The sequence below is a fragment of the Manis javanica genome, chromosome 6 (assembly GCF_040802235.1).
Source record: "Manis javanica isolate MJ-LG chromosome 6, MJ_LKY, whole genome shotgun sequence".
Lineage (NCBI taxonomy): Eukaryota > Metazoa > Chordata > Mammalia > Pholidota > Manidae > Manis > Manis javanica.
Genome location: NC_133161.1, coordinates 120,582,414 through 120,594,876, shown reverse-complemented (window position 1 = coordinate 120,594,876; position 12,463 = coordinate 120,582,414). Strand labels below are relative to the sequence as shown.

General features: G+C 38.7%; 1 long non-coding RNA gene across 1 annotated transcript; it reads left to right on the top strand.

The window, feature by feature from the left end:
• Window positions 1-4,211: 4,211 nt before the first annotated feature.
• LOC140850118 (uncharacterized) lies at window positions 4,212-9,080 on the top strand. Its single transcript, XR_012132873.1, has 3 exons — window positions 4,212-4,608; window positions 5,492-5,583; window positions 7,703-9,080. It is a non-coding gene; the product is annotated as an uncharacterized lncRNA (long non-coding RNA).
• The last annotated feature ends 3,383 nt before the right edge of the window (window positions 9,081-12,463 follow it).

The following is a 12,463-nucleotide window of genomic DNA, read 5'->3' as shown; positions in this document are numbered from 1 at the left end:
GCACTTGAGAAGAATGTGTATCCTGTTGCTTTTGGATGTAGATTTCTATAGATGTCTACTAGGTCCATCTGTTCTAGTGTGCTGTTCAGTGCCTCTGTGTCCTTACTTATTTTCTGTTTTGTGGATCTGTTTTGTGGATCCTTTGGAGTGAGTGGTGTGTTGAAGTCTCCTAAAATGAATGCATTGCCTCCTTTAATTCTGTTAGTATTTGTTTCATATATGCTGGTGCTCCTGTGTTGGGTGCATATATATTCATAATGGTTATATCCTCTTGTTGGACTGTGCCCTTTATCATTATGTAATGTCTTTCTTTATCTCTTGTAACTTTCTTTGTTTTGAAGTCTATTTCATCTGATACTAGTACTGCAACACCTGCTTTTTTCTCCCCGTTGTTTGCATGACATATCTTTTTCCATCCCTTGAGTTTTAGTCTGTGCATGTCTTTGGGTTTGAGGTGAGTCTCTTGTAAGCAGCATATAGATGGGTCTTGCTTTTTTAATCCATTCTATTACTCTGTGTCCTTTGATTGGTGCATTCAGTCCATTTACATTTAGGGTGATCATTGAAGATATGTAGTTATTGCCATTGTAGGCTTTAGGTTCTTGGATACCAAAGGTTCAAGGTTAGCTTCTTTAGTATCTTACTGTCTAACTCAACTTGCTTATTGAGCTATTATAAACACTGTCTGGTGATTCTTTATTTCTCTCACTTCTTATTCATCCTCCTCCATTCTTCATATGCTGGGTGTTTTGTTCTGTGCTCTTTTGTGTTTCCTTTGACTCCTTTATGGGTAGTTGATTTTATTTTTCATCTTTAGTTAGTATTTGGTTGGTCTGCTTTCTTTGTTGTGATTTTATTTTCTCTGGTGACATTTCTCTGGGAGCCTTAGGAGTGCTCCCATCTAGAACAGTCCCTATAAAATACCCTGTAGAGGTGGTTTGTGGGAGGCAAAGTCCCTCAACTTTTGCTTGTCTTGGAATTGTTTAATCCCTTCTTCATATTTAAATGATAATCCTGCTGGATACAGTATTCTTGGTTCAAGACCCTTCTGTTTCATTGCATTAAATATATCATGCCATTCTCTTCTGGCCTGTAAGGTTTCTGTTGAGAAGTCTGATGATAGCCTGATGGGTTTTCCTTTGTAGGTGACCTTTTTCCTCTGTCTAGCTGCCTTTAATACTCTGTCCTTGTCCATGATCTTTGCCATTTTAATTATTATGCGTCTTGGTGGTGTCCTCTTTGGGTCCCTTCTGTTGGGACTTCTGTGTGCTTCTGTCGTCTGAGCACCTATTTCCTCCCCCAGTTTGGGGAAGTTTTCAGCAATTATTTATTCAAAGTCACTTTCTAGCTCTTTTTCTCTCTCTTCTTCTTGTACCCCTATAATGTGAATATTGCTCCATTTGTATTGGTCACACAGTTATCTTAATATTCTTTCATTCCTGGAGATCCTTTTATCCCTCTCTGCATCAGCTTCTCTGTGTTCCTGTTCTCTGGTTTCTATTCCATTAATGGCCTCTTGCACCTTGTCCATTCTGCTTTTAAGTCCTTCCAGAGATTGTTTTATTTCTGTATTCTCCCTCCCAACTTTATCCATTAGCTCTTGCATTTTTCTCTGCAGCTCCATCAGCATGGTTATGACCTTTATTTTGAATTCTTTTTCAGGAAGATTGGTTAAATCTATCTCCCCAGGTTCCCTCTCAGGTGATGTCTGTGTGATTCTGTTCTGGATCAAATTCTTCTGCCTTTTCATGGCAATATAAGTAGTTATGAGCAGTTGGTGCATGTATTAGCTGGGAGAAGAAAGTTCCTTCCTGCTTGCTCTTCACCTTCCTCTCCTGCAAGAACGGCAACCCCTAGTGGCTTGTGCTGGGCAGCTGTGTGTCAACGGGGTCTCTGTTTCTGGCCTGGGCAGCTGTGGGGGGAGACTCTGCGCGGCTGCTGTGAGCCTGGCCGGTCTCCGGCTGCTGCCCCACTGTGGCCGGGCCATGCCAGAGGGGGAACAGGTGGGAGGCTGTTTATCACCATGAGGGACCTCAGAGCTGCGCTGCTGCCCAGGGTGTTAGGGCACCTGGAGTTCCCTGGGATTCCCAGCTGCTGGGCTGAGTGTGCTGGGATGCTTCCATCCATTGGTGAGGCTCCTGTCCCTTTAAGACTTTCAAAAAGCACCTGCTTTTCTTTTGTCCCAGGAGCGCTGGCTGTGGGAACCTGCTCCCAGGTTTTACGGTTCCATTTTCCTAGTACCCAGCACACCACACACTGTGTGTCTGCGCTCCCAGTGCGGATGACTAGAGCTGGGTATTTAGCAGTCCTGGGCTCCCACTCCTCCCCTGCTCCAACTCCTCTCCTCCTGCCGGGGAGCTGGTGTGGGGGGTGCACTCGGGTCCCACCAGGCTGTGGCTGTCTTACCCCCTTCATGAGCCACTGGGTTTTGCAGGTGTAGATGCAGCCTGGCTGTTGTATTATATCTTCTCGTCTCTCTTTAAGAATAGTTGTATTTGTTGTATTTTCAAAAATGTATATGGTTTTGGGAGGAGATTTCTGCTGCCCTATTCATGCCGCCATCTTGGCTCCTCCCTCTTCTCAGCTAGTATTTTTATATTTTTAAATATTTTTCATGTCTATGCTCCTGATGGTTCCTTACAACATACCAGTGAAGTCAATGAAGATAGGTATTCTTGTCCTTGTTGGACAGGTGAGAACAGAAAGCACAGAAGGTTTGAGTGTCTGCCAAGTCACCCAGTCAGTTACCCACTAAGTCAGCCATCCAGGTCACCCAGCCAAGTCACCCTGCCAAGTAACCTACTAAGTCACCCAGCCAAGCCACTCAGCTAAGATACCCATTAAGCCACCCAGCTAAACCCCCCAGCTAAGTTATCCACTAAGTCGCCCACTAAACAACCCAGATAATCCACCCAGCCAGTCACCCATTAAGTCACCCAGCTGAACCCCCCAACCAAGCATTTCACTGTCACCCCCTAAGCCACCCAGCTAAGGCCCCCAGCTATCACTCAGCTGTCACCCAGGTAGGTTGGAAGGATGCTGGTGATTGAGTGAGGGATGCAGGGATGATGACATGGCGACCAGCTTGGGGGGAACCTCAGGTGACACACCTCACACGGCCTGTTCAGTCCTTTGAGGAGGAGAAGGGTGGTCTGCCTCCTGGGCTCTGTCCGCATTGGGCCTCATCCGCTGAACAGAGAAGAAACCTTCCTGAGTTGCTTGACTCCTGCTGTCAGAAAGATCATCATGTGAAACCCTTGTCTTACTGAGGGGAAACTGAGGCCCAGAAAAGTTAACTAACTTGCTCAAGGCCACACAGTAGCTTAACAGGAAACCAACAGAACCGACTCCAGATGTAGGTGTTCTGACAAAGATTATTGCTCACCTTCCAGAACCTTCTCTGGCCCTTCCCTTCTGGCAGTCAAATTGCCAGTGGAAGGAGCAAAGCTGTAACAATATTGGGACAACTCCATTCAAGTGAGGGTTTTGGACGTGGGGTTTTGGAGGCTTCACACTAACACTGTCCAAGGCTAACAACCCCAGCAGAAGTCTTGGGGCTCTCAGAGCTCCTACGGCACCCCCAAGTGCTGTCTCCTCCTGGCACCCACAAACTGTGCCTAAGCCTGCACAGCCTGTGGCAGGGGCCAGCCCCTACTCCCTCCGGGACAAGGAAGAGCCTGGGGTGAGGCAGCTGCAAGCACAGGGCAGAGAGAAGAGTGAGCAGGTCCCAGAGATGGAGCAGCGTTCCGCTGGCCATCATCAAGAAGGAGGGGTCCTCCTGACAAGTTTGGGAAGCAGTCGCAAGCCATTGACTTAATTGTTTTCCTTTACCTCCATGTGTTGATACTTATTACTTGGCTTGTTATCTGATGGTTATTTGATCTATGTTTTGTAATTACTTCCCTTCTATCTTTCCCTCAGATGGTCATGCTTTTTTATTTGCTTTGAAACACGGACCTACATTTTTCACAGGTGCAGGAGTCAATTCTGCTGCCAACTTTCCCGTGGTGTTCAGTGAAATGGCTCAGTCATGGTCTGGATGCCTTGTCCCCTGCCCCACCCTGGTCAGGGAGCCCTCCCAGCCCTGAGCTTTCCCCACTCCTTGTCAGCTTGGACCCCGGGCTCTTCGGACGCACGTCATAGTCGGAGGCACGTCATAGTCGGAGGCACGTCATAGTCAGAGGCAGCCACCAATCCGCGGAAGCCAAGGGGTACGTTGGCATGACGACGGGGTGGGGCCGAGCCTAGGCGTTAGAGTGAGTGGCCCTTTGACACCAGTGCTTCAGAGTGGACTCTAAGCGCGGTGCTGTACCTTGGAGGTCTCGTCCGTCTTTTCCTTCCCCGACTCCCTGCTAGACTCTTTCGTGGACAGAAAGCTCCGGGTAGCCGACTCCACATCTCCGGCTACCGACAGAGCGTCCACATCCCCGCCTAGCGACAGAGAGCGTAGAAAAGGACTGCGCCCAGCTGATCCACCGGCTCCTGCTTCGTTTCTGCTGAGCTAGACCCAGCGAGCCTAGAGAGTTGGGCTGAATAACTAGTATTTTCATTTAATTGGATTTGAAGAAAGAACATATATATACGGGGACAACCACAATCTTTATAAAGGTACCATTCCTCCAAAAATATTAGTCTTCAAAGCAAAGGTTGTATTTGTATTGTTGGTTAAAAGTTGTATTTTTAAAGAAGCCTGAGTTCTAGTGGGAGGGGAGCTGTTCCTGCTTCCACTTTTGTCCTAAAGTCAATATAGCAGTGAGACTGATCTTTAAAAGTTATGAATCAGGTAATGTTGCTTCTCTGCATAAAAATCTACTGATTTTACAATAAAAAAATCAAATTCCTTAATGTGACCAGAGGCCCCATTGGCTCTTGTTCCTGACTATCTCTGACTTCACTTCCAATCAATCACTCTCACATACTAAGCCCTAGCTACCGCCAGCTGGGCATTTCTGTTTCACAAACAGGGAAAGATTACACTGTGCTGTCTTTGCTCTGCTGCCTTTGTCCCACGATAACAGATCACCATCCTTCAGGTCTCAGCTCAGATGTCACCTCCATGAGTTTTTCCCTCATATCTACATTTTCACCTCCAACATAAAAATACCGTCGCATCACCCTTTATTATTTTTTCATAGTACTAAACAATCCTGAACTTTTACTCTGTTCATTGTTTACTGCCATTTTTCTTGTCTGAGAGGAAGCATAGCAAAGTCATTAAGAGAAAGAGCTCTACAGCCTGAGTCTCATGGTTTGAAATTCCAGCTCTGCCCTCTGCTAGCTCTGTGACCTTAGGCAGGTTCTTTTCCTTTTCTGTGCCTCAGTTTCCTCATGTACAGAATGAAGATAATCCTAGTCTCTACCATATAATGCTGTAAGATTTAAATGAATACTTGAAAGTATTTAAAACTGTCTCAGCCAACAATACTTGCTAAATGTTAGCTGTTATTATTATTAATATTATTTTTTATTATTGTCTATCTTCCTGTATTAGAACATAAGTTCCAGGAAAAGAGGAACCTTGTGTCTTGTTCACGTGTGTACCCTCCGCAGATAGAACAGTGCGTGGCACATAATAGGTGCTGAGTAAGTATTTGTGAATGAATGAATAATTGTTGCACTATGAAGTGGACAAATGAAGTAATAATGACAAGGTGCTGACACCATTACAGAAAATACCCTTGGTTTTTGTTCTAGTGGCCTTCATCAGGTCTGAATTAATGACCCTGATTCATTTAACATCTAGCCCACCACCTAATCTTTTGATAACCAACCATGATTAAATAACCACTCCTGTAATTTCATTAATAGCAACATCTAATCAGTTTGTGAAATTTAAAGCTTTGATTTAATGGTCTAAAAGTATTAATAAGAAATAAGAAAATTAAAGTGTTAATAAGTATTAAGTAAAAAGTTTATGTAACTGATTTTAAAGTACAAATAAGAGAACTACAAAGCTTTTGGCTTAAATGTTTTGAAAGTATTAGAGAAAGGAACTAAAATAAAGTTTACTAAAAACTTAAAATTCATCCTATCAGCTGCCTTTGCTCGCAAAAATCTTATATAACCTCCCAAGAATTCTCATTTTAAACCCATCAATACAAAAATCTATTTGAGCCCTTACTTCTCCTGCTAATCCTCTTATACTCTTAACTTTTATTGCCACTCTGCAATAAATAATACGACTTCCCACATTCCCCGTTGCTCAAGTCCACACCCCTCTTCCACCCATGTTCCTTCCTGACCCTCTTTCCCGGGAGCTGGTGATGCCCTGACTTCTCTGGGGAAAGAGGCTCTTAAACAAGGCCTGCTTTTCTCCCCCCAGGCAGATCTACCAGCTGCCTTTGACTCTGCCCATACCCTCAGTTTCCCACGAGTGGTGACCCCAAACCTTCTCCGTTGTTCTCTGGATCCCAAGTCCTCCAGCTTTCCTAGTACCTGGCGCCCTGCTGTATTTCCTATCTTTAATTATCTGTGAATCCATCCCCTTCAGGTCATTCTCACCAGCTTTTGGATCTGGTGTAGTATATCTTAGCCTAAAAAAACGCTCCTTCAAAAAGAAAAGGAAGAAAAAAAATTTAGCCTAAACATGCCTACAATGTAAGCTTCACAAAAGAGAATGAATAAATCATTAGGCAACAAAAAAAAATGCTCCTTCATTTTAATATGGCAACGTTACTATTTTAATCAATGTATAAAGGATGTTTTATATAATAGCTGTGATTGCAAAACTGATTATTCTTATGGCAGGATGTAGGAATTCCAGCTTCAGTGCTTATATAAACACTATATGCAGTTGAATTAAACATCCAAAAGAAAAAAAACCATAAACATTTAAAAAGGAAATTTAATATACTATTTGTACAACCTAGGGTTTGTAAAGACCTTTCGATCAAGGCAGGACACCTAAGAGCTACAAGAGAAATAACTTAAAATTTTTATCTATATAAAAATTTAATTTTATGGCAGAATATGCCCCAAATTAAGTCAAAAGATAAATATTCAATTAGCAGGTAAATTCTGTTATGCCTATAACATGTAAAACTTTATTACTGCTAGTACTATTATTAATAGTAGTACACATACCAAATACAGCCCAGTGAAAAAATAGGCAAAGAATATAAAGAAGCCATCCAGAAACAGCAATTCCAAATAGACAACAAACATAAAAGATACTCAACTTCCCTATTATGAAAATGAAAGTAAACTAAGAATGAATTTACCACATTACAGCATCAAACTGGCAATAATTCTTTTAATTAATATTATTGAATGGGATTGGGAGAAAAGGGGATAGAGTCAGACAGTGGAGAGGCATTGGCTCCCCATTGCCCTTGCAGTAAAAGTCAAAGGACTCATACTAACCTACAAGACTCTCCCCTATCTAGTTGACCTCCTGTGTTGTTTGTGCCTCTCTTGGTGTTGTCTGAACATAGCCCCTGTCTTAGGGCCTTTGCACAGCCAGGAATACTCTTACCTGTCTTGCTCAAGTCTTTGTTCAAATCAGATCAACCAACCATGACAGCCTGTTTAACATTTCAGCCATCTTCTACCTTGGTCCCCACCCTCCTCCATTCCTTATCTCCCTTAACCTGTTCTACTTTTCTTTTCTGTGTAGCACATATCATCCATGATCCTGTATAGCATGATCCTTATTCAACCCTATATAAATTTGTTTTATTATTTCTTTCTCTGTCCCATACAGAATATAAATTCTACAAATGCAAGAATCTTTGTATTGCCCAGTGATGTAAGCCCAGCATCTGAGACAGAGCCTGGCACCAATAGGTACCCACAACGATTTTCAAATGAGTGAATGACTGAATGAATGAATGAGGTTTAATAGGAAAAAGTCACATTTTTATGTAAAAAGTTACTGTCTTAATCTCTTTTATATTTTAAAGGGAAAAAATAATTAACATTCTGCTAGTCCGAAATTCAGATTTGCAGTGAAGATATGCTAAGACACAGAAAGATGATTTCTCTTCAGGAAAGAATCTCTAAATGAAAATCATGTGATTATTAGGCTCTATACATACCATCAAAATTCTAATTCAGTCAGCCCCACCCTGAATCCAGTCACAACTCTCATTTAATCCACTTCTCTCTCCTTCTAATTGAATCACTTTCTCCAATGCTAGTAAACCCTTTCATTACAAAGTTACCAGCCCACAAAATGTGACAATTTTGCTTGAGGCTTTTAGTAAGAAAATGGAGGAAAAAACTCAATGCTCACAAGTTAGAAATTACATTTAAAGTAGTATAAATGATAGCATCTGTTCTATTTTTAACCTAAAAATGATTAATTTTCTAATATAAAAAGCTGGTACTTTAATCTGTTTTGATAAGTGAAAAGGATAGAAAAATAAAGTAGCTTGCCTTCTACCAACAAATCCTGATTTTAATTGAAGATACTTTGGGACCAATAGAGGTGATTTCCTGGGAACACCCTCAAAATGAAATTTGCTGATTGTCCAGGCTACATTACTAGATAATATTATAATTTAACCACCTCTTATCTGATCCAAGCACATAGCTACCTATCACTTTCTGGCCACTCCATTATTACTAAGACAATTAAAAGCAAGCATATTAAAAAAAACAGTTAAAATGAAAGAACTAAAATATAGAAAATAAAGGGATAGAAAAGGACGTACCAGGCAAATATTAAAAAACAACAAAAAACTATGTAGCAAATTAATTATCAAAAGTATTCTTTGAGTAGCATTAACAAGGACATTTGTGGGGCATCTTTTGCATTCCAAAGAAATGGAAAACATTAAGTCATGAACATGTATGTAACTAATTGCATGGTCTGGAAATTTTGAGACAATAATAAAGAATTAAAAGGTAAAACTGACAAATCTGTAGTGATGGGAATTTTTTTAATGGCAATCTCTGCCAGATTAAACAAATTAGCAACATTGATGCATTGTGTGCACAGATACATATGCTTACTGTATTTATATTTGCATATATATTTATATGTCACATTTATATATGTATATAAAATCCTTCAACTAAAACAAAAGAAATATATATTCTTTTCAAAAAATGTTGGACATTCATACAATTAACTGTAAAGCCCCCAAATAAATTTCAATTAATGTCTATGTACTCATTTCTAAATGATATGTAGTCTTTCTAATTTTTGAACTTTATATAAATGTTAAAAATGTTTATATAAATGAATCATGTAAAATGTTCAAAATGTTTATGTAAATGAATTGTATGCTTTTATCTTTTGCTTTCATATAGCTGTTGTATACTTTATAGAATTTAATTGGGTAAAAGTACACAGTATACTGGGCTGTTTATACTCTGCACCCTGATTCCCAACCCCAAGCTACCCCCATGAAGACATCTGGGCCCAACAGCTTGGGAGGAAGAATGATTATTTATTAATTTAAAAAATTATTTCCAGTTTATTCCATAGTTGTTACTTTTTTCAATGACGTCAATTAAAATATTTTAAAATTATTTAGCTTCTTTTTAATATCATGTATTTACCTAAAGTATTATGTTACTGTACCTTTTTTCTTACTCCTACTTTTTCACTTATTCCTACCACATATGCTCTTTTTCCCACTTGACTAGCTTTGCTTTTGCAGGCGTCTACCTTTTTGGATCTACTTACTATTAAGCTTTTACAAATACTAACCAATTCATTAATTTCTAATATTGTCACTTATTCCTTCCACCAGGTTTTCTTAGATTTATAATATTTGTTCTTTCTAATTCTACAGTAAAGTGCTCAATTAAAAAAATGCACAGGATAATTTATTCTAATAATTATGTTTCCAGTGTGGTGATATTACAAATAATGCCACGATGTACATTTTTGTAAATGTGTGGAGGTGCACGGGTATACATTTCATTTATATACCCCGTCAGCAGGTTGAGTTCTCCTTGTCCTGTAATCTCACCACACTTGATATTGTCCAACTTTTCAATTCTAGGTAATCTGGTGGGTTTATAGTGATATCTTATGGAAGTCTTAGTTTTCTTTTCCTTCATTGCTAATCACTTTATTTATGTTTATTGTTCACTTGAGTTTCTTCTTTTGTGGGATATCTGTTTAAGTCTTTCTACTGAATTACCTTCTTTTTAGATTGATTTCTATGAGGTCTTAATACATTGGGCACCAGTTCCCTGTCACTTATTTGTGCTACGTATATGCTTTCCACTTCTTGGCTTTTCTTTTTGGTATATTTTGATCTACAAAACCATTGATATTAGGGTAATTCAGTTTATCAGTCTTTTCCTTTTTGCTTAGTGCATGGTATTTCTTAAGAAATTCTTCCCTACTTTGAGGTTACATTGGTATTGTCAGATACTATCTTCTGAAGGGTTTATAGTCATGCCTTTCACAGATGTATCAGAAATTCGTCTATGCGTAGTGTGATAGAGGTTCTTGGAATAATCCTGTGAAGCAAGCCTGGCCTTGTCCATCTCTTCTGAGTGCTGGGCTCTTCTTGGCCCTCAGCACTTAAATATAAAATCTTAAATGTAATGTTTTACAAAATTACTTATGGGATAACTGAATCTCAAGATGAGATTGACAGTTCTACAATATTGAGTCTAAATCTATTAACAGGTTATGTCTTTCCATTTATTTAGGTCTTTAATTGCTTCTAAGTAAATTTATATTATTGTTTCCGTAGCAATCTTGTAAATTTCTGTTAGCTTTAGCCTTAGGTGCTGCTCAATTTTTAATACTTCAATAAGTGGCCTCTTTCTTAATTTGATTGTCCAATTGTTTGTTGCTGGTATACGTAAGTATAATTGTTTTTTATATATTGTACTTTAAATGCAGAGACCTTGCTAAACCCTCTTAGTGAACTCATAACTCTTTGGGATTTTTTATGTAGATAGTCATATCTATGAATAAGGATAGCTTTCTCTCTCCTTCCCAGTCTTTTTCCCACCTCTTTTTTCCCCTTCCTGCCTTATGTCAGGTTGGACATCCAGTGAGATCATAGGCTTCCTTGTCTTCTTCCTGATCTTAACGGGAAAGCTTTCAAATTTTCATTGTTAAGTATGATTTTTACTGAAGGTTTTGGGTCAGTGCATTTTATTCAATTAAAATTTCCCCCCACAATTTTTAGTTTGCTAAATGGATACAGAATTTTATCAAACACTTGTCAGCATCTAATGAGATTGTCTTTTAGTCTGTGTGTATTATTATATTAATTTATTTAACTGTCAATTCAACTAACCTTTCATTCCTGAAATAAACCTATCTTGATCATGATGAATATATTGCAGAAATCTGTTTACTCAGATTCTATTTAGGACTTTTGCACCTATGTTCCTAAGAGAGATTGACCCATTATTTTCCTTTTTCATAGTGTCTTTATTTAAGACTTCTTTAATAAAGTTTATATTATAGAACATGTTGGAAAATACTTTCTCTTCTATGGGAAAATTTGTCTAAGCTTGGAACTACTTCTTCCTTGAATGTTTGGTAAAATTTTCTGGGCCTAGGTTTTCTTTGTTTAAAGAGTTTTGACTAGCACTTCAGTTTCCTTGATGGTTATAGTCAGTGTTCTATTTTTTCTTTTGTCAATTTTGCTGTTTTTTTTCTAAGAATTTACTTATTTCACCTGAATTTCAAAATACTTTGGCTTAAACTTGTCACACTGTACTTACTAAATTTTTGTCTCCATGTGCAACATCTGTAGTGATGATGCTTTATCTTTTCCGGTATGAGTGTGACTTTGATCTCTGGTCTTTCCCATTTTCACCAGAAGTTTGTCAATTTTGACTTTTCAAAAAGCCAACTTTTACTTTTGTTCCTCTCTATTTCATCAATCCTGGTATTCTTTTTATTACTTTCTTTCTTCTACTTTCTTTGCTGTGTTCTTTTTCTAACTTCCAGACAAGTTAGATGCTTAGCTAATTTAATTTTCCAGCCTCCTATCTTTTCTTAGATATTTATTTAAGCCTATAAATCTCCCTTTTACTATTGCTTACCAACATCTCGCAGGTTTCAGAACATAGAATATTTGCTCTCATTTAAAGTATTTCTTAATTCCCATTTTTACTTCTTTCTAGTTAAAGTTTTATTTAGAATGCATTTTTAATTTTATAAAATTGGGGATTTTTCTAGTTATCTTTTTAAAAGCAATTTATAACTTTATTTTATAGTCAGAGAACCTGCTTTCCATCCTCTTACATTTGTTAAAACTTGTTTTACAGCCACAGCTTTATAGTCAATTTTGTGAAATTTAAGAAATACTTGAAAAAATTTTGATACTACAGTTTGGGACTACAGAAGTTCAATATATGCCCATTAGATCAATTTTTAGATTGCCTTGCTCAAGTATTCTTTGTTGTTTTTCAACTACTTGATGAGTTAGTAGAGTCCTGATTGATGTCTGATTTGTCTTGGTCCCTGGTAGTCTTAAAAGTGTGTCTTAAGGTGATAAGTGATAGGATGTAACTTAATGTTAAATGTGAGAGC